Source organism: Schistocerca serialis, chromosome 7, assembly GCF_023864345.2.
Source record: "Schistocerca serialis cubense isolate TAMUIC-IGC-003099 chromosome 7, iqSchSeri2.2, whole genome shotgun sequence".
Lineage (NCBI taxonomy): Eukaryota > Metazoa > Arthropoda > Insecta > Orthoptera > Acrididae > Schistocerca > Schistocerca serialis.
In genome coordinates this window covers 390,480,998-390,508,598 of record NC_064644.1, presented here as the reverse complement: position 1 = coordinate 390,508,598, position 27,601 = coordinate 390,480,998, and the positions used below count along the sequence as shown (strand labels likewise).

Here is a 27,601-nt window from a genome sequence, read left to right as displayed (position 1 = left end):
TTTACATTTGTAACAATTTCAAAAAATACGTCTTTCTTCAACTATGCATTTGACTAGAGATTTATTAAAACATGTGAAAATTTTTTTTGTGATTTCATTTGTTTTGTACATATAATAATTCATACAGTGTGTTCATTGGAAATCTACAGGTACATTTGGTAAGATACACAAGCCACCATAGGTATTTTTAGTGAATCGTCAAAGCATATCCCAGTTTTCACTTGACCCTTATGATTGAATATTTTGTTTTATATGAGCTGTTACTTTCTGTTTATCTACATTTGCTTCATTTCTCTGGTACCATAATATAGCAGTGTTACAAGTTTCAACAAATTTGGGAATCAGTGTACCATATTCATCCAAAAACTTTGATGGCTGACATTAGCAGGTAACCAACTGTCCGTTTTCTGGAATCCAAAGTTCTTCCTTTCCAAGGAGTAAAGGAAAATAGTGAAATTTGACTCCTAAGCCATTACATTTTTACGTGTAAAACTGCCTTATGTCTATTGACTTATTCCCTTTTTAATTTGCTTGACAGTTACCATCGGACTAGAAGTGCAATGTTGTGTGTCACCTGTATAGTGCTAGTAGTAAAATGCGAACCATTGAAGAATTTGATGATCCTGCCGTCATATATCTTTAACAGTCTGTAGAGTTCTTTGTTTCCGTGTTATTCTGTGTTACTGTGAGTAAATATATAGTTGGGAAAATGAGATCAGCATTTCTGTACTTTATGAAGATGGGAATGAATTTTGGATTGATCATTGTGTTTAGCTTGTTAATGGACCAGTCCATTTTGAGTAACTGAGGATATAATGTAACAAAAATATTTGGAGCTGTATTCATCCTTGTTTTACTTTGGAAACAGAAAAAGTGAAAGTGAAGAAAGAAACAGGCTGTTTAAATTATATATAAACATTTCCAGAGATCACTTACAAAATGTTCTGTTTTCCATACAATGCTTCTTGTTTAAAATGAGTGTTGCTTAACCTATCCTGTTCAGTGTTTCTCTAATCTAGTGTTTCATAGTCCAATTAAAATTGTAAAGTGATATAGAAAGGGCTATCCTTAAAAGATATGTCTGGAAGAGCGCTGTTACGAATTTACACGTATACAAACCAAAGTTTGTGTTTGATAAGTGAGAGAGGGAAAATGAATAGGAGTAGTAACATGTTGGACACAAGCAAAAAAATGTAGGCTTATCTGAAAATGATGCCAGGACACAAATCAGTCTAGTGCAGTAGCCTAGTTTTAAATGTATTCACCAATAGCCTACTTATCTCTGAACATTGGAAAAGTGCAGAAGGAAAATGACTGTTCAACTTGGTTGACAAAATCATTAGAGATGGAGAACAAGCTTATATTTCAAGAGGAAGCTGAAGGAAATTGTCTGTGTCCTATCCAAAGGAACTGCTCTTGCATTTCTCGTAAGTGGTTTTTGGAAATTGCAGACAACCTGAATCGGAATAGCCAGATTGGGAATTGAACCCTTTCCTCCTAAATGCCAGTCCAGAGTGTTAACTGTTTCCTCACTTTCTTTTATACATTAGAATTGTAATGTTAGTTTGCTGTAATTTTAGCAAGAGTAGTGGAAATTAAAGTATTAAAAAATTAAGATATGCAAAATATAAGTAGTGTAAGAAGGAGAAATATAAAAAGAAATTAAAGATGAGAATGTAAATAGGCAGAGCACATATTCATTGAGAGTCAAATCAGCGGTGACAGCTTTCAGTGCTATAAATACGTATGTTGATCCTCTTGCAATCTTCATTCATTGTTAACTAAATCAGTATATTGTGACTTCATCAACAGCTGTGGTTATCTTGTTTCTTAGTTACTGTCCACCTGCTTAGATGAGTGGTAACATGTTTGCCTACGATGTAGTGGGCCCGGGTTTACCGGGTTTAATTCCCAGCCGGGCTGGAGATTTTCTCCATTCGTGGACTGGGTGTTGTGTTGTCCTCGTTATCTCATCATCACTGAAGCGCAAGATGCCCATTGTGGTATCACCTGAAATAATACTTGCAACCCAGTGGTCGAACTTCCCAGAATGGGGCCTCTCGGCCAACAATTCCACATGATCATTTAATTTTTTTCTTAGTTACTGTCCATGCTCCATAGCTTATCATTGCTGGCTATTTTTGTGATATGTTCAGTTCACTTGTGGTAATTGAAAGGTTTGTCTAGAATAAAATGGAGGCAGGAAGAGTACAATTTAATCTCCTGTCAACAGCATGGTCATTAGAGATGAAGCTCGAACTCTGCTTATGAAAGGATGGGGAAGGAAGTTGGCTGTGCTCTTTTCAAAGGAACAATTCTGGCATTTGCGTGGAGTGCATGGGAAACCTAAATCTGGATGACTGGATGAGTAATTAAACCATTGTCCTTTTAACCACTGTGCCATCTTGCTTGGTAGAAGTAGAATGTTCACAAACATACAGCACTTTCACTCCATATGTCAGTGTGTGAGTCCCATGCGTGAACAGAAGATTCATTGACACACAAATTACTTAAGGTGTGAAAAATTCAGTTATTTGCACCATCATCCATGAATCACATAAAGAGCTTCGTTGACTCAAGACTTCATCTGCTTTGTGTGCTTTATCCCGCCCCGTATATTTTATGTCTTCTATGTTTCTTTTTCTCCCTTGATGGATTAGTCCTTAATTTCAACACCTCATTTGATGCTAACAGCTATTTAGGACAAGTTACAATAATTGTTGGTTATGGGTGTGACATCATATGTCTGTTACTAAGTGGGTGGCGCAGTAAATATACTGGCCTTGCATCTGTGAGAAGTAGGCCTACATTCCATTTTTCCCATCCATGTTTACTTTTCTGTGCTTTCTCTAAGTGGAGTAAGTCCCAGATTGTTCCTTTGACAAGGACACTCCATTTCTCATGATTGCTGTATCAACAAAATGTTAAATCCTGATCACGTTTCTTTCCACATATGTATATTTAATATTTTATATTTTCATGTGCTGGACAACTTAACTGATAATCCTGAGTCTATCCATGACCAAATTATTTGTTTTTATAATGTAATTATTTGTTTTCTAACTGTACTTGTGAATGTATGTTTATTTCTGTGATAAAGTATTGACTTCAGTGTTTTTTCTTTCAGTTCATACCTGTTTTAATCAAACTTGTTAATTGAATATCATGAGTACCCTACACTGATCTGTTTCTTGAGATACTGTTTGTGGCCTGTAAAAGGGTCTTTGTGTAGAAAGGCGATTTACAGTTACTGGTCTCTTAAAGCAGCACCGTGTCAATGAAACCCTCCATATCATTATTCAGGAGAGCACTTTTGTCTGTAACGGATTTCTTCTGTGTCTGTATTTCAAATTAACAAGTAGTAGTATAAAATCTGAGTTGCACATTGTACACTTCTTAATTAAATTGGTCTTTCAGTTTCAGCAGCTGAATATAATTGTTTATTTTTGTAAAAGTTTTTACAATCCAGAAAAGTTTCCACAGTCTAGATTATGAAGGTTTCTTTCCATATTGCATGTAACTATGTTATTTCACCAGTTGTTCACAATATGTTTGTTATTTTTGAAGAATTGTAAGAAGAATGCTGCCAGAGACAAACTGCCAGAAAATTCTTGGTTTTTTTGTAAGTAATATTAAGCCAGTGTTTTGAGACAAGATGCAAAACATTATGAGAGAGAATTAAAACAAGATATGTGATCAGAAGGGCCCAGAAATCCTTAGGAAAGTGAAGTCAAAGTTAGTAAAAGCTCTATCTCATTGAGCGCTATGATCTAGTTGCAGTTACTAATGCACAGTTGTTTGCATTGGTGCTTGACTCAGAGGTAGCCACTTTAGTGTGATTTTTGTAGAAATCTGAAATCCCACTGATGTCCAGTCATGCTGAAATCAGTAGTTCATATCTGAACAGTCTTACTCGTTATCAGTTTGATTTATGTTGTGAGATAATTCTCCTTCAGACCATGCTGTGAAACAAGCACTATTTAATGTAGATGTATATGACACTCAGTACAAAATATTGTTCATTGATAAACAGCAAGAAAATGATCAAGTTGTATTTGAAATCATCTACTGAACTATTTCTATTAGAAAGATGAAACCCATTCCACAAACAACAAGACTGTGATCCATCCCCTGTCTCATTCATCCCTCAACTCTAAGCACTGTACAGGCCAATTGATGTTGACCACCAGGCATTGTCCAAGCCAGTTGGCTTTGATCGGTCATGTATGCAAACATTCCTTTCTCCCGTGACACTACTCGATACAGCACATGCAGCACTACCAAGCTGGAATAATTTTTTTCATGTGGGCAGCTTAGTGGATGTGGAAACCAATCTTGCAGGGTTGTTACAGTCGAAAGAACGCGTATTGATATAATGTATGATTTCTTGGTGAATGTACTGATGGAAGATCGCTGTCAGTTTGCTGCCGTGGGGAGGTCAAAATGTGGGATTTCCCTCATCACTGTGTGCCAGTGGCCTGACATGCTGCTAAAAATATTAGAAACACTTTACCTATGTGTGCTTAGCATGAATGAAACCATCCAAACTATGGCAGTCTTTCACATTTTCACTGACTATTGCAATTTTTGTGTGCTGTTACTCGTATTTAATACTTTTATATTTGTATACAGGATGAGATGCTAAAGACTCTTTTACTGTGACAACAAAAGTTTAATTCATGTTTGTATTTGATTATTAAGGTCAGGTACTGAGTAGCAACTGGAATATTATTATTATTAATATTTTTTAAAGCACCATCGAGAACTTTCGAAGTCCACTTGTATAATTGTGCTCTCTAGATATGATAATAACATGTAACACTGTTTTACAGTTTTGTTATGTAATTTTATAAAGAGTTATGCCCTGTTCTTATCAATAGCAGGCTTATATATTATGAACTACAGTAAATGTCACATTTTGTTATACCCCTAATATTTAGTTGTTCTACTGGTGACGTCAAATAAAAAATCATAAATATGTTAGCGAATTGTACCATCATCATGTTCTCATTCATTCATTCATTCATTACCCAGTGTGTAAACTGCCAACAGCGCATTGGCGTCAACAGTTCAGATCATGAGTGCATGTCTTTATTCACTGCTTTTAGAAATAGCAAATTTATACTTTAGTATATAGGAGCAAATTTTGAAACGGCAAGCTCACACAATAGATTATTGGGGAATGGCCTGATACTAACATTTATGAACTGCTTCTCAAAAAGTTTTAAGTGCAATAAGTTAGCCAACTACTTTTGAAACACACTTCAGCTTTTAGATAATTTAGTTTAATACACTTATTATGCACTGAAAAATTAGGAAAGCAAATGCATAGCAAGTGTGTTTCAGGATTCAACAGAATATTTGTTTGGTAATTTTACTGCCTAAGGTATTCTGTTGAAATTGCGTTATGATTAGCTTTGTAGTATAGAATTTCTGTACAGTTAATGCTTTAAATACAATTTTGTTAATTATTCTATAAGAAAAATGCTAACAGATAACAGATGCAAGAAAATATTTAGAAACAAGAAAATTCCCATTTTTATAATTTATTTTTACACATTAATTTATAATCATACTCACAGTGAGTAAGAAATCTTAATAACAGCACAGTTTACCAGTGTTAAATAATTGTGGTGTAGAAAGAGACTCCATGTTTCCTTGCAGCCTTGTAGAATGCAAGGATGTTTGATCCTTTGTGATGTAACAAGATTTTGAAAATGTAAACAGAGCTGTTTAAAGTTCTAGTCTTTCTGTTATGATTTGAAGTAGGTGTAGGTACACCTCTTTAAAACTGAAGTAAAAGTTTTATTTTTCATGCAAAATACAAATAAAGAGGGGTATAGAAACCTTTACTTTGTATTCATAAAGGCATTTGAGGTACAATTATTTTTATAGGAGATTAGCTGTATTATAAGTACTGACTACCAGTACTGCCACATTGCAGACCAAAGCCTCATGCAATTTTTGGAAGGTATATTGTTTCATGAGAACTTGGGGATACAACTTCGTGCTACTCAGTGCCCCTCTATGACACTTTGGAAAGCAAAGTGTAGTAAACATTTTATGAGATAGTAAATAACTGTTTCATTTTTTTTTAATCCTAGAGATACAAAGACTGTAAATGAACCACATCTGTTTTACATAATAAGCCTCCACAGGAGCTATATGATAACAATGATGTAAGTTTTATATAGATTCCATAAATAACTCAGCCAAATGACAGAGTGGTTCCTTCAGCTAGGTTTAGAGAATTTGGTTGCTTGTTGAAACTCCAGCACTAATGGCCCTATTATCAATGGAATCCTAGATTGAGATGAAGGCATGAGAATTAATTTTGCAGTTTAAAGGAAAGAGCACAAATGAAACACACAAAAGGATAAAGAATTTAAAAATCAGTTTATTTGACCTCTTTGGAAGTACTAAATCTGGAATTATTATATGATGGGCTCACATACTGAAATCCATAGTAGACATCCAATAAGAATGAATCAATAGCAACTTTTTTTTTTTACTAGTCGTAGACAATCAGTACTGAGGTCTGATATACAGTTGCCTTATCTCGTATCAAAAAGTATATTTAAATGTGTACTTACTTTCTCTATGTGCCTTGGTGTTTGTGTGATTGGTGTTAGATTAGAAATCCAGAATTTTAGACTCAGTCTTAGTGTAGTCCTACAGCTTTTTTTCCTAAACGGGTCAAGGTGTATCACCAATGTTCTAACTGTACAGTTTTTGAAAACTGTGTTGTCCTTATATAACCTACATCTTAGCTGTCATGTTTTTTACATGTATTGTCCTTGTTGTCTGCATGATACTCAAGTAAACCTCGGATTTCACATTTTAAAATTTTATGTTCCTATTCAGTTATTAGGAAACTGTAGCTTATATAATCATTTCCAGTGTACATTTTCGTAAATAATCCTGTCTTGTAATAACTGCTTTGTACACCTTGAGTGTTATGAAAAAACAAAGACTTCCTTTTTGAGTGCATTTGACATTCTCCATTACATAGCAAAGGTCTTTTATGATCTCTAGTGTGTCTCTTTTTCCAGAACTCAGTCATACGTTCTGGTGCCTGTCTATCAGCTGCAGTCTTCAAAAAACATTGAAATACTTAATATTAAAATTTCAAGAATGCAGAATCACTGGCTATTACTTACCTTCAGAAGGAAAAAATGCACTACTGACAATGCATACACTGTTTCACTCACTCTCCTTGGATTTTTTCCTTGTTTTCTTTCTGCTTTCTTCATTGTTTTAATTGCACTATTCTTAATTGCACTGTTCATTTCCCTCCTTATTTCTCACTGTAATCCATTTTTGCTCTTCACTCATTTATTCTATCACTTATGGACTGGACTGAAACAGGCTCAGAGGTTACTAGTGAACTGTCTTTCGCTTCCAACTTTGTTTGACACAAACCCTTTTATCTTTGTCTCACCCACTCTCACAATATAGGCATCATCTCATCCTGACTCTCAGTGACTTGCCTCGCCTTTCTAACCTTCCACAACTGTCCACTTTCTCCGATGAGGAAGGAACCAGTAATTCTGAAAACCGGATATTTTTCTGGACTTATTTGTGTCTGTTGGGAGTGTTGGAATTTCACCTCTCTGTAATTTTATAACTTTCTCAAATGAATTTTCCTTTTGAAATATATAATAAGTCTGGTACTTTCATGTAATATCTTAACAGTAGCTGGAGTAGCCCTTTGTACCTCCTTCCTTTTTTGAAAGTATGAACACAAATTGTTTTCATTATTTGGTTATTTCACAACTTTTCTGGATTTAATGGAAAAAATTATGTTAGTTCAGAATCACCACTCAGACTGAATCCAGCTCTCATCTGAGCAGAGCATACAATCTCACTCATTGTCGGACCAGTCTCTATGCTCCTCCACCTGCGCTGTTCGATGTAGTCACACATTGTCACTCATAAAAATAAATTGGGGTCAAATGCATCTCTGGGGGTGGGGGAGGGGGGGGGGGGGAGGGAGGGGGGGAAAGAAAAGAAAAAAAAATTACATCATTTTCGAAGATAAGATGTGTTGTGTATTATTTCCAGTAAGTTTGTAATCACATGACTCAGAATTATGAAGAGTTATGAAATTAATTCCCAGTGTCAACTTTTGATGAAACCATTTTGTATTAATCTAGGAAATATTATTAATTTTAGTTTCTGTTGTAATGTTTCTGATTTTGTTTACGATTGACCAGCAAGACTTTGAAACATTATCTAAGCTTCATATCTGTTGGCTAATTCTTTTAATCTCCTGACTTCTTTGCAGAACTGATGTTTGTACTGCTTCCATAGTTCTAAATATATATAGCTTGGAGTTACTCACTCTGTGAAAGCTTTAGGCCTACATGTTTTGGGACCAATGACTTCAGCAGTTTGGTCCCATAAGCCCTTACCACAAGTTTCCAAAATTTCCTACATGTTTTCCAGTTTCTTTTGGATCTTTCTTTTAACATCTAATGGCACATGTTTTGATTTTCATGTTCGATTTGTATAATTACTCATATTTTAAACGGGATCATACTATTTATGTGTCCATTCAGAACTTCTGAGAATATGTTCCATTTATTGTTGACCCGATGGTTGTAACTACTGATTCCCATGATTCCTCATTTAAACTATTTTGTAACTTGGCAATGTTTGTGGATAATATATTATTGGATTCTTCTGCAGAAAATGTATTTTTGATGGTTCCTTGACAGGAAATATAATAAACCAGTGGCAACTGACCATATAGCGGAGGCGCTGAGTAGCAGATAGGCACAACAAAATAATTCTCACAATTAAAGCTTTCAGCCATTAAGGACTTCGTCAACACTAGACACACATACGCACACACAAACACTCATGCAAAACGCAACTCACACACATGACTGCAGTCACACTTTGTTACATTCTATCCAGGATTTTCCATTGTTTGGGTAACCTAATAGTTAACTTTCTGCTCAAGCAGTTAAATCTTTTTTTGGGTTTAATAAATTCAGTCTGGAGTAATATAACTTCAATATTCTAGAAGGTATACACATACATCACAGTTCCCACTTACTTGAATGTATTTTCTGTTTTCTGAAGTTTTAGAGTCATTTGGCTGCTCATGTTTTATAAGCATAGTTTTCAACTCGATTCTTCAGTTCTCTTTGTTTATTGTATGGCTCAACAATACTGTTGCATGTCCATTTTGTTATTCACTACTCATTTCAACTTCAGAAGACACTACAAGAATGCTGTTAAAATCTTTAGTAGTCCCTCACATCAGAATAAAAGTGGTGTCAAAAACTGAATGCCACGTTATCTGAAATGTAAAGTAACTTCAGGTTCAAACATCTTTTACAAATGTCGCATGAAGTTGATGAACTAAAAGGGTCCTCCTCATTGCAAGTACATAGTTTGTTTCATCCCCCAAACATATTTACCACAGTTAATGATATCTTCAGTGGATTTTTCTTTTATTCTGAAAGAGGTACATGCAAATTTTAAGTGAATTTAGGAATATGTTGGCACCAAAATTTTTTGTTGTTGTTTAAATTATATATGTCAGTTGGACATAATCTACCCTGGGGTGTCAAATGATATCAGCTACAAGTTTATATTAAAATGGCACTCATTTGCAACATAGGGATATCAAGGCAATGTCTGTATTGAAATTTGACCTAGAAGTATAAGCTCATGACTGAGCCAAGTGACACAGATTGCTAGCATTTTACTGGAATATTTTGTTTTGAGGTTGTATTTCTAGACAAAAATTTAACATAGGTGTTATCTTAAAAGCCACATGTTGTAGATGACGTGGAGTATTAATGAAAACTTGTGTCTGATTTCGTTTGATAGGACACACACAATGAAGAAAAAATAAAGAAAGAAAAAAAGAAGGACAATGCCCAGCTGACATGTGTAATCCAAACAACAACAACAAATCTAACCTATTTAAAATTTCGTATGTATATCTTTCAGAATACAGGAGAAACCAACCGAAGATGCCACAGGTGTGGTGAAACATGTTTGGGAAGAAAGTGAAACTGTTTTCTTGTGTAATAAATGTGGGCCTTTTTAATTCATTATTTTCTGCAAGCAAGGGAACAGAGCACAAACTTCATAATGGTACACATGATGTCATTTATAGAAAGCTTAGTACATGACAGAAAAGGGTCATAGTCTAATACCTGCAACATTTGAAATAGATGCCTATATTTCGTTTCATATGTTTGTATTCAGGAATTCTTACTAAGTCTACTTCCTATGGGTCACATGCTTTAAATTACAGAGATTTAATAACTGTGAGTACAAAAAAGATGGCACTACAAGATAAAACAATGGAAACTCCAGATAGGAATATCAACAACGTGAGAAGAGACAGATTGCTACATACGTAAAGAAGACATGTTTAGTTGCAGACAGGCACAATTAAAAGACACTTGCATAATGTTTTCGGCTAGAACCTTTAGCAGCAAAAGAGAAACACACACCATTCATACACAAAAGCAAACACACCTCATTCACATATGGTTGTCAACTCTAGCATTCCAGCCCAAGATGTTGGAGTTGGTAGTCATGTGTGCATGAGGTGAGTTTGCTCATGTGTGTTTTACTTGTGCCTGTCTGCAACTTAATATGTCTTCTTTACAGTAAGTAGCCACCTGTCTTTTCCTACATTATAAATAGCACTACAAGATATCTTTTTACAACAGATGTCACAAAACTTTTAGTGGCTGGAATAGCACAATATAATAAATATGAAGTCAGCTGAAGATAGTGTGGAAATAATAAGCACAATGCATTGCTTCATGTGAATGAAAAGGATACTGCATCACATAAAAATTACTTTAACATATTCAACGGCACACATATATTGTTCGAAAACTAAATGCTCATAAAAATCTGATAATAGTATGGATGTTAACACAACTTTATTGTGGGAATGTCTGTTTTTGTACTTACTGCAAACAACAGGTAAATCACGTGTGGTTTGAAAACGAGAATTGTAGATATATTCTTACTAATGATCCAAAATGGATGAAACATGTGAGCTTGGGCCATGAGGTAATTGATGGCAGCATACTCACTTTGAAGTGCTACAGTAATGTAACAATAGTCATAAAGGCTGTGTTTCGTATTTTCCATTTATACATAATTTCTGGACACATTCCCTGTAGAAAGTCTCAAGAAACAGTCAGTGGAAACAAAACCAAGAGATAGACACTATTTGCATAACTGAAAATATGTGATCTCTCTCTCTCTCTCTTTTTTACGAGATTGGTTAATAGCATGCTTCTGGATGTTCTGGTGAGTTATTGTTTCCATTCTCTGCACAACAGATTTCTTCTTGAGGCACTGCAGTTTTACTGTTAAGTGTACTTCCTGCCTGGTCTCCAACCAAACTGTGAACAATTCGCAGCTGTTTACAGCCAATTTCAATTCCTGATTCCCACTATGCCCTTTAATGCTACTTTGTTTCTCAAAGCCCACAATGGTATTCTGTGGAACACAGATTCTCTCAGCATTTTCCAACTCTGTTGCAAGTGATGGCCATTGAGATTTTAATAAATTCTGTGGCAGACCCCAAGCTGTTTTTAAATTGAAACTTGTGTCCTGTTTATTAAGTTTTCTGACATCTCTCCTTCAGTAGACTACTTAATCATTGGGTCCAGAAACTTCATGTTTGCATCATAACACTAGTCTCATCGTATTTCATTTCATGTTCATATTCAAGGCAGTCTCAGTGACTGCCAATTTGCACGGTTGTTTGTCTGGTGTGTCAGTGATGTTTGTTGCATCTCCACTTGATTGTTGTGATAGTCTGAGCATGTAAGACATACCACATTCACATGGAAAGCAATATACACTCAGCTTTCGGAGACCTAGGTTATATTTAACCTTACAAAGAATATATTTTATCTTAGTTGAAGGCAGCAAAATACACTGAATGCCATGCTTCCTTTGGAGTTTACTGACCTTTTTGGATACTGGGCTAGCATAAGGTAGAATGGCGATTTTTGGCTTCTCTTCCTTGGTCTCAGTCTTAACTTCTTTCTCAGGTGCTCTTGATTTTGACTACATTGCCTGTTTAGTTTGCTGCTCTGAGTATCTGTTCCTTCAAAACACTATTCATAGGTGTTGTAATTCTTTAGTGAGGTGCTCCTTGTCTGAAAGTGTCTGACCACTATGAACACAGTCTTTAACAACAAATTTCTTTGTGATGGATGCTAATGGCTCAAGGCATGGAGATAGAGGTTAGTGTGTGTGGGTTTTCTATGTACACTGTGACCCAGGGATCCATCCATTCTTGTAACTAACATATAGCTGAGATGCTGAACCACAGGTAGGCCCACCAAAGACCTCCCCCCCCACACACACACACACAACTTGCCAGTCTTCCATTCTGGATTTTCCATTGTTTGATTTCTACTTGTAACGGATATATCAAGAAAAGGTAGTAGGTCCTCCTCTGCAAGTTCCATCATAAATTTTATGTTATGATGGATAGAGTTTAAATGTTGGCAGATTCTAGTATTTTTTCCTCATAGTGTTCCATATATAGATTTGCCTTGACAGGTTACCTGTCACCATACCATCAGATTGTTTTTAATATTTTTCGTTGAACAGAAAAAAGATGTCAGAAAATGCCTAAAAAGTTCTGTGAAACAGTCGTTGAACTTGTCCGTGATAAGTTCCCAGGAATCAGAAAGTCAGACTCATGTAAAGAGGGAGACTGCATTAAAACTGACCATAATTATTGTATCCAGGAGCCACAGTTGACTGTGCTGATGTACAAAGTCAGGGGAGTCTCGAATGCAGCATTCATGCTTCCCACATAAAAACTGAGAATGCATTGCAAGTACAGGGTGTCCCACTCAAACCTCCCTGATTTCAAAGACCCAGGACAAAAACCACAGTACATCTGACAATGAAAAATGCACCATGTTGTAGAGCATCTCAAAGAATTTATTTATTTATCATCAATACACCTCTACATGTGAACCATTTGTAGCATGAAGAATATCGAGTCTAAATTCAGTTTCTTGCCAAGTTCTTTGTAACATTTCCTCCGTTATTGTTGCAATCGCATTAGTGATACAATGTCGCAATGTAGGAATATCGGCCACTTTGGTCACATACACGTGGTCCTTCATGAATCCCCACATGAAGAAGTCAAGCACCGTAATGTCGGATGAACATGGTGACTAGGCAATGGGTCCTCCATGTCTGATCCAACTATTGGGAAATTTCCTATCCAGGAACTTGCTAACAGCCGTTGACCAATGCGCCGGAGATCCATCTTGTTGAAGAATGATGTTGGGTTGCAAGTCTTGTATCTGAGGGTACACAAACTGCTCCAACATGTACCGATACACTGACCCATTCACTGTTTGCTCCGCAAAGAAGAACAGTCCAATAATCCTGTCGTGCATTAGCCCGCACCAGACGTTTAGTTTAGGGCTATCATGAACATGTTCAGTGACAACATGTGGATTTTGCGAACCCCCAATCCGAACATTATGCCTATTAACCCTTCCTGATAGATGAAAGTTTGCCTCATCTAAGAATAAACATCTTTCCAGGAAGCTGGCATCCATATCAATACGCTGCAGCATATCCACAGCAAATTGTTGTCATCGTGGTTTGTGGGCGTCAGATGTTGGCAGAATTTGCACACATACGAAGATGCTGGTGAACTACACTATGCAGTGTCGATTGAGGTACATCAAGTTGTGTAGATGCTGTGACAAATTGACTTACATGGGCTTTTGGGAAACGTTTGCCTGATGTTCTCCACTGTCTCTTCTGAAACTCTGTAACGTGTGCTGCCAGAATGTTTCAGAACACTTCCTGTTGCCAGAAACTTCCTATACCATTCCTTAATTGTTTTCACATCCGGGGATCACATTCACACACATGACGATGATTTCTTTGCACAGTAATTGGCGATTTTGTTTCTGCAAACCACACTACAGCTTGTGTGTGCTGCTGTGGAGTCGCCATTTTCACTTCATACGACCATGCTGCACTCTGGCGATGATACTTAGCACTTCTGACATGGGAATACAAATTCTTTGAGATGCTCTACGATGTGGTGCATTTTTCATTGCCATATCTACTGTTGTTTTTCTCACCTGGGTCCTTGAAATCAGGGAGGTTTGAGTGGGACACCCTGTATTTTGCAAGCTGGTGTTTATATGCGCCAAGTCTGGGTATTGTTACAATTTCATTTTCTTTTCTTGTGTGCCTTAGATAGGCGACATAGTAGTGGTAGCACTACTGCTCATGTTTTAAGACTTTTAATGATGATTTTATGCAAGCAATTGAATTTTGCATTTTGGCATGCAAACAGTTGTAACTGCATTGATTATGCTTGTGACTATGTCATATTGTCAAGCGATTACTGAGAATCTGCAGAGAGTTTAGCGACATGTAAAGACGAGGGACGAAGAAGCTCTTTTGAAGTGACCTCTGGCATTCATCAGGTGTCGCAAATTCCCTGTCATACTAAAGCCAGGCTCATCTCAACATCTTGTTAGGAAGGTCAGCGAATTGAAGAGTTGACCTTTCTTTTAGCGGAACTTCTCTGACCTATGTACATTGTGGAGCATCTTTCCATAGAGTGAAGTAATGTGGTCTCTAATGTTTTTCGGTGTGATTGAGTAATGGTTTGCTTCCAGGTGTTCTATCAAACTGTTTCCATTTTCTGCACAATATTTCGTTTAATGGCCCAGGTATCTTCATGTGTTGCGAGTTTTGTTGTTGTGTGTACTTGCTACCTGGACTTCAGTCATACCGTGAACTGTTGTTGGTTACACACCAGTATTTGTAACTGAGTTTGATTCCCAGTACTTACTATGCAACAATAAATGTTACACACACCTGGATTTCAGAGACCTAGATCATGTTTAACAATGCATTTCAGATTAGTTGAAGGGAGTGAAATACAGTGGATGCTGTGTTCTCATAATAGCCTACTGATCTTTCCAGATAATGGGCCAGAATAAGTTAGATAAGCAATTTTTGGCTTCCTTTTTCTCAGTGTCAGTCGGATTTGATGATCTGAGTACCCATTCCTTCAGAACACTATTTGTATGTGTTGTAATTTTTCAGTGAGGCTTTTGTTGTCTGAAAGTGCCTTTGACTCAAAGGTTTCCACATATAGGTTCACCAGGACAGGTGATTACAGGCTACCCATCACCATGACATTGACATATTCATAATGTTTTCTATCAAACAGGAAATAAGTAGATGTCAGAATGTGCCTAATGAGTTCTGTGAAATGATCGTCAGACATTCCTGTGGCTAGGTGCAAAGAATCTGAAAGAACTAATATACGTTGAAAGTGACAATAATATCCGGGAGCTACTATTGACTGGGTACTCAGATCGTCAAATTGAACATGTGAGAGGAGGTCTGAGACTGACACCAAGGAAGAGAAGCCAAAAGTCACCCATCTACCTGATGCTGGCCCAATATCCAGAATGATTGGTAGCCTGCTATGGAAACAAGACATCCACTGTAGCTCACTCCCGTCAATTAAGATAGAAAGTATTCTTTGTAATCTTAAAGATGATCTAAGTCTCGGAAACCTGAGTGTGTTTCACATTCCATGCAAATGGGGCCCATCTTACATGGGGCAGACTATCAGAACGGTTGAGAAGAGATGCAAGGAACATCAGCAAGTCACCTGGCTAAAATAACAGCAAATCAGTTGTCAGCAAGCACTTACAGTGCTGCAAATGCCAAGTTTTTGTTATGTGATAATTAAGGAGTCTATTGAAGTAAAGATGGGATCAGCACTCAATTTATTAATATCTTGTGTGCTAAAACATCCACCAGATTTGGAAAACGCAGAGAGAATTAGTGTTTCGCAGAATATCAGTGTGATCTGTGAGAAACGAAAGTGTATCACAGGGTGTAGTGGGCACCAATAATTAAACTCAACTATGAACATTGGCATGAGGCCAACAATAGTTCAGAATGATGTGAGTCCAGGCAGTGAGTACACATAACAGCAAAACTCACAGCTCCTGGGGAAGATGACTGCATCACTTATTGAAGTATTGTGCAGAAAATGGAAACAACCAAACACTGGAAGCTCATTATAAATTAAAATATAATTATGCGTCCCTTATTCACGGCACTCTAGGGCAGAGGCAGTGGCACTGGTGTAGTGAAATACAGCTCATGAACTTCACTAACTTTTTTTATGCTTCTCTCTGAGGTATGACATTGAAACATCTTTGAGAGTGTTAATTGCCTGCCTTAGAGACATTTAAGATAATCTGTGTGTCAGGTGTGGTCTGAAGCTCTTTTTAAATTTGTTTTAATGTTTGCCCATAATGATACAAACAGTTTAGGTATGGGTAAGAGCGAGTGAGCAATAAGTAAACAACTCTAAAATTTTTAAGTAATTTCTGTTCCTTGGGACTGATTGTTAATGTTGGAGACAAGTTTTTACTTTTGCAATTTTTTAAATTAATTTTAGAATTTGTTATTTATTTTTATATATAATTTGCAAAAATAATATTTTATTGGTGGAAACACACACTAGATATTACAGCTGTAGTTTACTTTGATATAATGAGCTCAAAATAAATGTATTTCCATGTATGAGTTACATGTGTTGTTAAAATGTTTGTGCTGTTCTCATCCGCTTTATTAATAAATTGTTCAGTATCAATTCGTGGCAGTATCTTAACTCAAACATGATTCAGGTATTATTTAATTTCCCTTCAGTTTTTGCTTCAGTTATCAATTAAGTTTTTAATCAGCTATAGTGAAAATACTTTTCCTAATTTGAATCAAAATGCAACTGAAGAAAGTATGAAAGAATAAGGAAACTGAAAAAGTGTATTCTACTTCATGGAGTTTTTATGGCATGTGAGTTTCTTACCTTTGTAAAAATGCAATCCTCATACCTAATGTGAATCATGGAGTAATTAAAACAGCAGGTAATGGGTGGATTTTGCTGTGGAGTAGTGTAATTCACATTGACGAGAAGTATTGTGCATTGCTTCTTACAGCACAAAACATATTGCTATCTTCATCTCATTAAATTTATTCTTCTTCATTCCTCAGTAATGGAATTCTAATAACGCTAACCCTGATTTTATTTTTAAAAATTTGCAACTTTGAGGAATCAGTGTTGTAAGCAGCCTTCAAAACTAGATGTTATATCAAATATAAGAATCTAACTTTCTTCCTTCAGAGAGATTAAAAGATTAACTACAGAAGCTACACTCTTATAAAAGTTTATTGTACAATGGACAATAAACAAGACAAGAATATTAACTTGTTTTGTTTCTATACATATTTGAGTATACCAGAGTACTGTTTTATTGAAAGAAACTTTTAATAATTACTACTGTGATGTAATAGGAAATAGAGTGAATGTTTATAATATTTACAGATGAGTCCCGCACATGTGCTAAAAATAGACTGTGTATTACTTTGCATTTCTAGTTTTCTTACTTGAAACATTTTCTTAGGCAACCTTCTAAACAGCAACTTCACTTTCCGTTGTTTCAAGTGTGCATCAGAGGAATCATTACTTATTCTTGTGACATTTCAACTGAAAACCTTCCAGCCATTCTCAAGACAGCCTGAAAACTGATCTGAGAGTAAAGGTATATCTATTTGTTCCCTGAGACACCAAAAACACGAGACAAAGATTTACAGTAAATTTCACTGCACATACTTCACATATGATGATGTTAGGATAACAGTGGCAGTCGCAGATTAAACTTAACATGTGCAAGATAATGAAGGATTTTAAATATTGAGCATTAAATTTTGCATTTTTGTACTGACATTTTTGAGAGATGATACAGATGCTTATCTATTTATTTATCCATTCATCTTTTGATCACTGTTTAGAGCAATATTGGATACATAACCATGTATCTATAGCAACAGGGTAATTACAGTTTGAGCATTTGCAGTATTTTTACAGTCCTGCACACTTAAAAGTAATACACTATAATTTTACCTATATTTTGACCAACTTTTAAACAATCATAAATAATCCAAGGGTGGTTTGAAAAGTTCTCAGAATGGAACAGAAAAAAAGTACTTACATCACTGAAACATTTTTTGTTTTTCAATGTAGTCTCCTTGTAGATTAATGCACTTGGTCCAACGGTGTTCCAGTGCCTTGATCCCATCTTGAAAATGAGTTTCCTCCAGGTCTGCAAAATAGTTGTCAACTCCGGTTATCAATTCTTTGTTTGAAGTGGATCTTCATCCACCAAGAAAAATTTTCAGTTTTGGGAAGAGATAGAAGTCTGACGGAGCCATATCAGGTGAATAAGGCAGGTGTGGCAACAATTCATACCTTAGTTCTTGTAATTTTGCCATGGCAACGGCACATGTGTGCGGGCGCACATTGTCTTGATGGAAGATGACACTCTTCCTTGCTAAACCTGGCCTTTTTTCATGTGTCTTTTGTTGCAGTTTGTCCAGGAGATTAGCATCGTATTCTCCAGTAATTGTTTGCCCAGTGGGGAGATAATGTACAAACAGAATCCCCTTCACATCCCAGAACTTTGATGCCATGATCTTTCCTGATTTCTTTGGTGGCGGAGAATCAGCATGTTTCCACTGCTTTGACTGTTGTTTTGTATTTGGGGTATAGTAGCGCATCCAAGTTTCATCTGTGATCCCAAACTGGCACGAAAAATCTTATTCGTTTCTCCTAAAATGGACCAAACATTGTTGCAATATGTCCATTCTCCTGCGTCAAGAGTCGTGGCACCCATCTTGTAGATAATTTATTCATTTCTCATTCTTCAGTTAAAATGTACCCTTTCAGATGACATCTGACAAGCATGAGCAATTTCCCGCACTTTCGATTGGCAATCCTCCATGACCATTTTGTGCACTTTTGCAATGATTTCTGGAGTAGTGACACATCTTCACCGACCACTGCGTGGATCATCATCTAAGCTCTCCAGACAAAATTTAAATTCATTTGTCCACTTGTCATCAGTTGAATATGAAGGAGCAGAGTCCCCAATGTATTCTGGAAACTGGCATGAATGTCCTTTGCTTTCATACCTTTCTTTATGAAGTACTTAACCACTGCTCATATCTCGATTTTTTCCATCTTCGTGAATCACTATGCAGGCACAACAACAGAGCCACGTCACACCACATCTCTCTTCCAAGAACACTGACGTGGCAGCTTTTTACAGACAACAATCCAATGAATATCACATGAACAACTCGTTGTGCTAGCACTGACCTCTCATGGTGATTCTGAGACCTTTTCAAATCACCCTTGTAAAACAGTATATAAAAACAATTAGTGTTGCACCATTGATGGAGTTCTTAGCATTTCAGCTGCATCTTTGGAAATATAAAATTTTGGTTTCTCAGACAAGATGTTTGAAGGCCTTCTGTGCACAATAAACCTACCTAAGAATATCTAACTGTAATATTGGAGCAGCAGTCATGCACTGTAAAAGTAGACTAAATTAATGGACAAAGTTCTTCTTCAGCTTTAGGGAAAAGAAACACACATCCATACATGGCCTCACTCCTATCCATGTGCTGAGGCCCAACTGCAGTGAGCGGTGATCTTGTCTTGGATGATAAGTGGGGTACAGAATAGGCCTGGAGTGGGGAGTGGGGGGCAGAACGGGGTAGGATTGGAGGAAGGTGCTGTAGTGCTATCACGTGAGTGTATGCATGGAGTGGGAGGGGGGAGACAGGATGGTGGGCTGCTAGGTGCAGAATCAGAAGGCTGTGCTGGGGGTAAGGGGGGGGGGGAGGAGGGGGAATGAGGACTGAAGCAGAGAACATGAAAGGACTATGAAGTTGGGATGTTGGGGTAAAAGGTGTATGTGAAGCTGTAGTGGGAGCAGGGAAGGGCAAAGAGGCAGGTGCAGGATAGGGACCAATGAAGGTTGAGGCCAGGGGGGGGGGGGGGGGGGTTATGGGAACAAAGAATATGTTGCAGGGAGAGTTCCTATCGGCACATTTCAGAAAAGCAGGTGTTGGTGGTAAAAATCCAAAAAGCTTGAACCGTGAGGCATTCGTTGATGTCAAGTTCACAATGTTGCAGGGCATGCTCGACAACTGGTTGGTCTGGCTGTCTCATGGTCACGTTATGGCGGTGGACATTCATGCAGGCAAGCAGCCTGTTCACAGCTGTAGCCATATAGAGTGCTGCACAGTATTTGCAGCTGAGTTTATGCATCACATAGCTGTTTTCACAGGTGATGTTCTGACTTAGCTGCAACTACTGCGCAGCATTCTATGCAGTTGTGGCTAACAACGAGCGATCATGCCACAAGAATGCCATGCCCATGCTGTGGCCAGTAGACAGCTAGACCATCCACATGCCAAGCATGTCACACAACATGGTGTACTTGACTTCAGCGACTGCTTCATAGCCTGGGGCATCTGGGTTCGTCTCACCAACACCAGCTTTTCTGATTTGGGCGAGAGGGAACTCGCCCTTCAGTAATAGATACCAGTACGCTGACCTCGATGGCAAATGTTCATCACAGACAAGGGTATTGTGAGGAGTGCCTTAGCGAAGTGCGATAGGACTGATGTTGTTCTCCATATACGTAAATGATTTGGCAGATAGGATGGGCAGCAATCTGTAGTTGTTTGCTGATGATGCTGTGGTGTATGGGAAGGTGTTGAAGTTGAGTGACTGTAGGAGGATACAAGACGACTCATATTTCTAGTTGGTGTGATGAATGGTAGCTAGCTCTAAATGTGTAAAAATGTAAGTTAGTGAAGATGAGTAGGAACGACAAACCTGTAATGTTCGGATGCAGCATTTGTAGAGCCCTGCTTGACAGTCAAGTCATTTAAGTATCTGGGTGTAATGTTGCTACGTGATATGAAATGGAATGAGCATGTCAGAACTGTGGTAAGGAAGGCAAATGATTGACTTCAGTTTATTGGGAGAATTGGAAAGAGTGGTTCACCTGTATAGGAGACCACGTGTAGTATGCTTGTGTGCCCTATTCCTGAGTACTGCTCGAGTGTTTGAGGCTCAACCTTCGCTAATTCCTGTTGTGTCTTTTTTGTCTTGCACAGCCTTTCAATGCTGCATGTTGCAGCACATCATCATCTCCCTATCATGTCCCTGCATACTCCCATAGGCAGCACTACAGCACCTTGCCCTAAGCCTAAGCTGCTAATTGTCCCCCTTCCCATCCCATGCCTCTTCTGTACCCCTGCTACTCACCCCAGCTGGTATTGCTGCTCACTGTAGTTGAGCCTCAGTGACCAGTGACAACAGAGGCACCATGTATTTCTGTTTTAAATCTCAAGAAGGCTTTTATCTGACAGCATAGTCTTTTTAAATATACATTTAAATGTGTCTGTTTGTCACTCAACATCTCCTCTGCATGGAGAGTAGCGATCTACCCTGATTCATATTGTTATTGGTACATTCCAGATTTTCCAGTGTTTTATTTGTAACTTTGTTGCTGTAGGACATATGAAAATGTCACTTAATTTGTGGTTCATAACAGACTGGTAATTTTGTAATAATAACTGTTCCTAACTGACAAGAAGTGGCCCTTAACAACTCATGTAAGCGATATTTCCAATAAAATGAATAGATAATATAAATAAAAGAAAGGGAAAGAAAGTAATAACAAATATGTGGACCATTACCTCCAACACAGATCATTGTCTGAATACTTTTAATCCCACATTTATAGTTTTTTCTCCAATCACAAGTTTTTGCAAAACCCTTCAGGCCTTCATATAAACCACTTACAGCTAAATATGTGCCAACATTTTTATTGCATTGTTTGCAAATATTATAGCTGCAGTAGTAAAAGTGTGGAATTGTACTTTTATGAATGTTTAGAAAATAAACTACCAATTAAGATACCAGATACCTACAGTGCAGACTGATATGTTGGGATGTTGGCTACTAGTCTGCATCAGTATTTCTACTCAAAATACATCTTTGTAAAAACAGTAAAGAAATTGCAAAATGACTAGAGGACTAAAGGACTGCAAGGCTGGAGAGACTTGCATAAATGGGGGAAAGATATACATAACTAGGGGAAAGGTAGATGATGCCTATAGGACAATTAAAGATACCTTTGTAGACAAGAGGAGCAATAGTGTGAATATGAAATGTTCAGGGAGAACCCAGCTTAAGGAGATATGGAAGTAAACTTGTCAACGCTTTTTCTAGCATTACTGTTTTCCATCTTATATACAACTAACATGCGTATAAGTTAACACGTTTTGTGCTGTGTATATATGTGTATATTCTTTATTTCCTGCAAGGAAACAAGGAGGATGAGTCTGATTATTAGGAAGTCAAGGTTTTGTGTACTTTGCTTGTCCATAAAGTGGCTCTGTTGTATCGTATTTACGTTGTCCCATGGCAGAACTTGCTATGATTCAATGACAGACCCATTCATTACTCAGTGCTATTCAGAGATGTACAGTACAATATGATGGAGCAGTACCAGTACAGTTTCACAGAACTCACCGGCATGCATCTTTTGTATGAGGACGTATGTTGCAATCCTCTCACTGCTGAATGGCTGTACAGGGAACAATTTCCTAACAGACATCATCCATAATGACGAGTGTTTATTCCTCTCAATCGACAAATGCAGGAAAGGAGAAATGTGGGATCTGCCAACATGAGGACCACTCGCACATCTGATTTCGAAGAGAAGGTGCAGGAACATGTTGCAATGGACCCCAGTACAAGTATTCATCGTATTGCACATGAAGTGGGTGCTACACATACTACTAGTGCATGGCGAGTACTCCACAAACAACAATTACACCCATATAAACCACAACAAGTCCATGCAATGCTTGTGACTGACTTTGCACCAAGTGTTGATTGACCAGATTTCCTCCAAATCGTGCTGTTTACTGATGACACCTCGTTTGATCTTGATTGTATTTTGAACAGCAGGAATAGCCATGTGTAGCATGAGGATAACCTCATGCTGTGGTATAGTCACACCATCAAGTACGTTTTGCTGTGAATACCTGGACTGGAATTGTAGGTGACAATCTCATTTGGCCATATCTTGCACCTGGCCATCTGAATGGCCACCTGTGCTTGAGGTTCGTGCAAAGAGCTCTACCTGAGTTGTTGGAGAACGTACCCTTGGCTGTTCATGAGAGTATGTGGATACAACATGATGTACACCGCCTGACTTCAGTGTGGATGTCCGCAACCATCTCTATGCTGTATTTCCGGGTGACTGGATTGAAAGGAGAGATCTTATTCCATGGCCTGCGAGGTCACCTGACCTGAATCCCCTTGATTATTTCTTATGGGGACATCTTAAGTCCTTGTGTATGAGACCCCAGTGAATACAGAGATGGGATTAGTTGACAGAATCGTAGCTGCCTGTGATGTTGTTCAAAACACACATATTTGTCATGGTGTGTCAGAATCTTGTGTGCTGATGTCATGCTTGAGGTTGATTGCCATAAGTTTCAGCACATTTTGTAAGATACAGTACAAATGGTACTTTCACTGTGTCACTGATGGCATTTGCAGTTAACTGTAACTATTGTAAATAAAAAAGTGCACAGTAATGTGATTTTCCTCCTATTATCTCCTTAAGCTGGCTTTTCCGACGCCAGGTTCCTTACATGAGATTGTTTGGTGGAGCATACTCATGTCCTCCTGAATTTTTGCTGGCCCTTAATGAAATACCCTTTAAACAATGAAGGGCTATACAAAGGAAGTATATTTGAAGGTAGTATTATAGGAAGGGAAGAGGAAGAAAATGAAGATGAGTCTGGAGATATGCTGCTGTGAGAAGAATTTGACATATCACTGAAATTCCTAACTTGGAACAAGGCCCCCAAAGCAGGTGACATTTCCTCAGAGTTGTTGAGATAGTTATGAGAGCTAGCTATGAAAAACTATTCCAACTGCTGTGTAAAATATATGAGACAAGTAAAATGCCCTCTGACTTCAGTGTAATGATTCCAGTTTTGACTGTTACCAGACTGTCAATTTAACTGGTCATGGTTGCAAAATGTTGACATGAATTATTTAGAGAAGAATGGAAAAACTGGAAGAAGCCAAACTAATGGGAGATCAGTTTGGGTTCAGGAGAAATGTAAGAACTCATGAGGCAATACTTGACCCTATGATTTATCTTAAAATATAGGTTGAAGAAAGGCAAACTAACACTTATAGCACTTGAGAAAGCTTTTGGAAATGTTGAATGGAATACACTTTGAAATTTAAGAGGTTGCAGGAATAAAATTCAGGAAGGGGAAGTTAATCTACAATTTGAAAATAAAACAGACTGCAACTAAAAGAGTCAAAGGACATGGAAAGCAGTGGTTGAGAAGGGAGTGTGACAATATTGTAGCTTATCCTCAGTGTTATTCAATCTGTACTTCGAGGAAACAGTAAAGAAAATCAAGGAGAAATTGGGAAGTGGGTTAAAGTTTTGCAGGAAGAATGAAAAATTTTGAGGTTTGCCAATGACAATGTTATTGTGTCAGAGACTTGGAATAGCAGTTCAGTGGATTGAATATTGTCTTGAAAAGAAGTTAAAAGATGTACATCAACAAAAGTAATGGCATGTAGCCATTTTAGATCAGGTGATATTGAGGGACCTATACTAGGAAATGAGACACCAGGCACTTGATGAGCTGGATCAGTTTTCTGTCAGAAAAGTGGACAAGGTAAACAAAGAAGATTCAAGAAGGATATAGTATCAAATTTGTACTGGGAAAAAGATCCTTCTCTAAAAAGAATCAGTTGCTGACTGCCAATACAAGATAGGAAAACTAAACCTGAAGTTTTAAATTTTGCCTTTAAGAAATCATTCATGCAGGAGGATCATATAAACGTATTGTTGTCTGAGACCATTGCACAGTCTTGTATGTTTAGAATACAGTAATAAGCAACTGAAAGAGTTGAGAACAAGTAACTTGCCCAGGTCCAGATGGAATCCCAAATGGGTTTTGCCTCCATTTGGCCCCATACTTAGGCTGCATTTATCACAAATCTCTTGTCCTATGCCAAGTCCCAAGTGACTGGAAAAGAAGTGCATGTGACTCCTGTATGTAAGAAGCATAAGAAAACTGACCCATAAAATTACTGACCAATATCCTTAACACTGGTTTTTTGCAGAGTTCTTGATCATATTCTCAGTCTGAATATAATAAAGCTCCATGAGATTGTAAAGCTTCTGTTCATAAATCAGCACCGTTTTCCAGACAGCACTCTTGTGAAACTCAGCTTTTCCTTTCCTCACATGATGTACTGTGAATTATAGGGTAGCAGGCAGATTTGATATTCCTAGATTTCCAAAAAGTCCTTCACATTGTACCCCACAACATGCTGTTAATGAAGGTACAAGCTTACGCAATAGGTTCTCATATACTTGAGTGACTTGAAGACTTCTTAAATAATGGGACCCAGTATGGTGTCGTCGATTGTGAATGCTCATCAGAGACAAGGGTATCATCAGGAGTGCCCCATGGAAGTGTGATAGGACAGCGAGTATTCACTTTATACAAAAATGATTTCATGGACAGAGTGAGCAGCAATCTGTGGCTGTTTGCTGTGGTGTACAGGAAGGTGTCGTCATTGTATGACTGTAGGAGTATACCAGATGACCTAGACAAAATTTCCAGTTCATGTGATGAATGGCAGCTAGCTCTAAATGTAGAAAAATATATGTTAATGCAGATGAGTAGAAAATACAATCCCATGGTGATCAACTACAACATTAGTAGTGTGCTACTTGACAGAGTCATGCCAGTTAAATATCTAGGCATAATGTTGCAGAGTATATGAAATGGAATGAGCATGTGAGGATTGTAGTGGGGGTGAATGGTTGACTTTGGGTTATTGGAAGAATTGTAGGAAAGTGTGGTTCATCTGTAAAGGAGACCGTTTTTAGAACTCTAATGTGTTTGAGTAGTGCTTGAGTGTTTGGGATCCCTATGAGGTCAGATTAAAGGAAGATATTTAAGCAGTTTGAAGCCAGGCTGCTAGATTTGTTACTGTTAGGTTCGATCAACATGTGAGCATTAATGGAGATGCATAGAGAACTCAAATTGGAATCCCTGGAGGGGAGGGGGGCATGTTCTTTTTAAGAAACAACATTGGGAAAATTTAGAGAACCAGTATTTGGAGCTGGCAGTGTAACAGTCCCATTGCTGCTCATGTACATTTCGCCTAAGGACCACAAACATAAGTTAGGACTCATACAGAGGCATATGGACAGCTGTTTTTCCCTTTTTCCCTTGCTTTATTTGTGAGTGGAACAGGAAGGGAAATGACTAGCAGTGATGCAATGTACCCTCCACTGTGCACCATATGGTGGCTTGCAGAGTTTGTATGTAGATGTAATAACCTTAAATCATGAGACCAGAAAGGATTAATGAGAAACCGTGTTCAGATCTTATTGAAATGACGGCTGGCAAGCAACGAGATCACTATCACTGACACAACAGAAAGGGCAAATAAATGGATGTGGTTAATCAGTGTCAGCATTTAATTTTATCTTCTTTTTATTTACTTCGGAAAACAAACAGTGTGTTGTTACATGTAGATATTGGATGAGTCATAGAGGACATATAAACTAAGGGTGATGAGCACCAAACTGGTATAAATTACTCTTGTAGTAACTCGTACTTCTTTAGTCTGGGCTACTTTAGTAAATTAATTCTGTAGTAATATACTCTTTTAGTAATTGTTGCAGAGCTCCATTTCTATTTACTTCCTTAGTAAGCTGTATCTGCACACTGCTGGCACGTGCATTACGTACCCTCTCGGAAAATATTGATTGTCGGCAGCCATTATTGCATCACCTTTTGCATAATTTATGTTCATTGCTACGATTTTAGAAGCTAGAAAGGATTGTTAAATTGATTTATTAAGATTGGAAAATCTAAATTCTATTGTACTATTAATGATAAGCTCTGTGTACTACGAAAAAGAAAATTGCTATTAATGGATAAATCTGTTGTTAACCCGGCCATCTACAGCCACCAACATCCATTGTTGGTTGATGACACATATTAATTTAAGTGACTGTTTGAGATACGAGCTAGCAGCAACATGGAGGTAGCCAAGAGATGTTCAAAAAGCATATCAGAAAATGAAAAAGAGCAGTTTGCTGAACTGATGAAAAAGTACATATCTACTGTTGAATCTAAAAAGCATGATGTCAACATGCTAAAAAGGAAAAAGGATACTTGGGAAAAAATACACGTTGAATAAAATACAGGAGCTCTTACACAAAGATCACAAGACCAGCTTAAAGTAATTTGGAAGGACCTGAAAGCGAAAGCAAAGAAAATGAAAGCTGAATGTAATCAAGAACAATTTCAAACTGGCGGTGGAGTGGGTGAGATAAAGATCAACAATATAAGCCAAATGGTTGTTGATCTGATCCCACAAGTTTTCCAGGGGATAGCTGGAGTTAACAACAATGACCCATCTGAAGTTAATGTGATACTTACAAGCAACTTCGATGATGATAACTGCTCTGAAGGTAGCAGTGAAACTGCTGCAGGTGGAACTTTATCCCATTGTCATGAACCTCACCCTGCATTCTCTGGTAGGAGCTTATTGGAATATGTGCTCAGCAAAAGAGGTAGAGAACAT

The 27,601-nt window shown here is 37.6% G+C and overlaps 1 protein-coding gene across 1 annotated transcript in view; it reads left to right on the top strand.

Moving 5' to 3' along the window:
• LOC126412041 (sodium channel protein para) overlaps positions 1 to 27,601 on the top strand; it is a 903,820-nt gene that overhangs the window by 23,533 nt on the left and 852,686 nt on the right. The window lies entirely within an intron of this gene.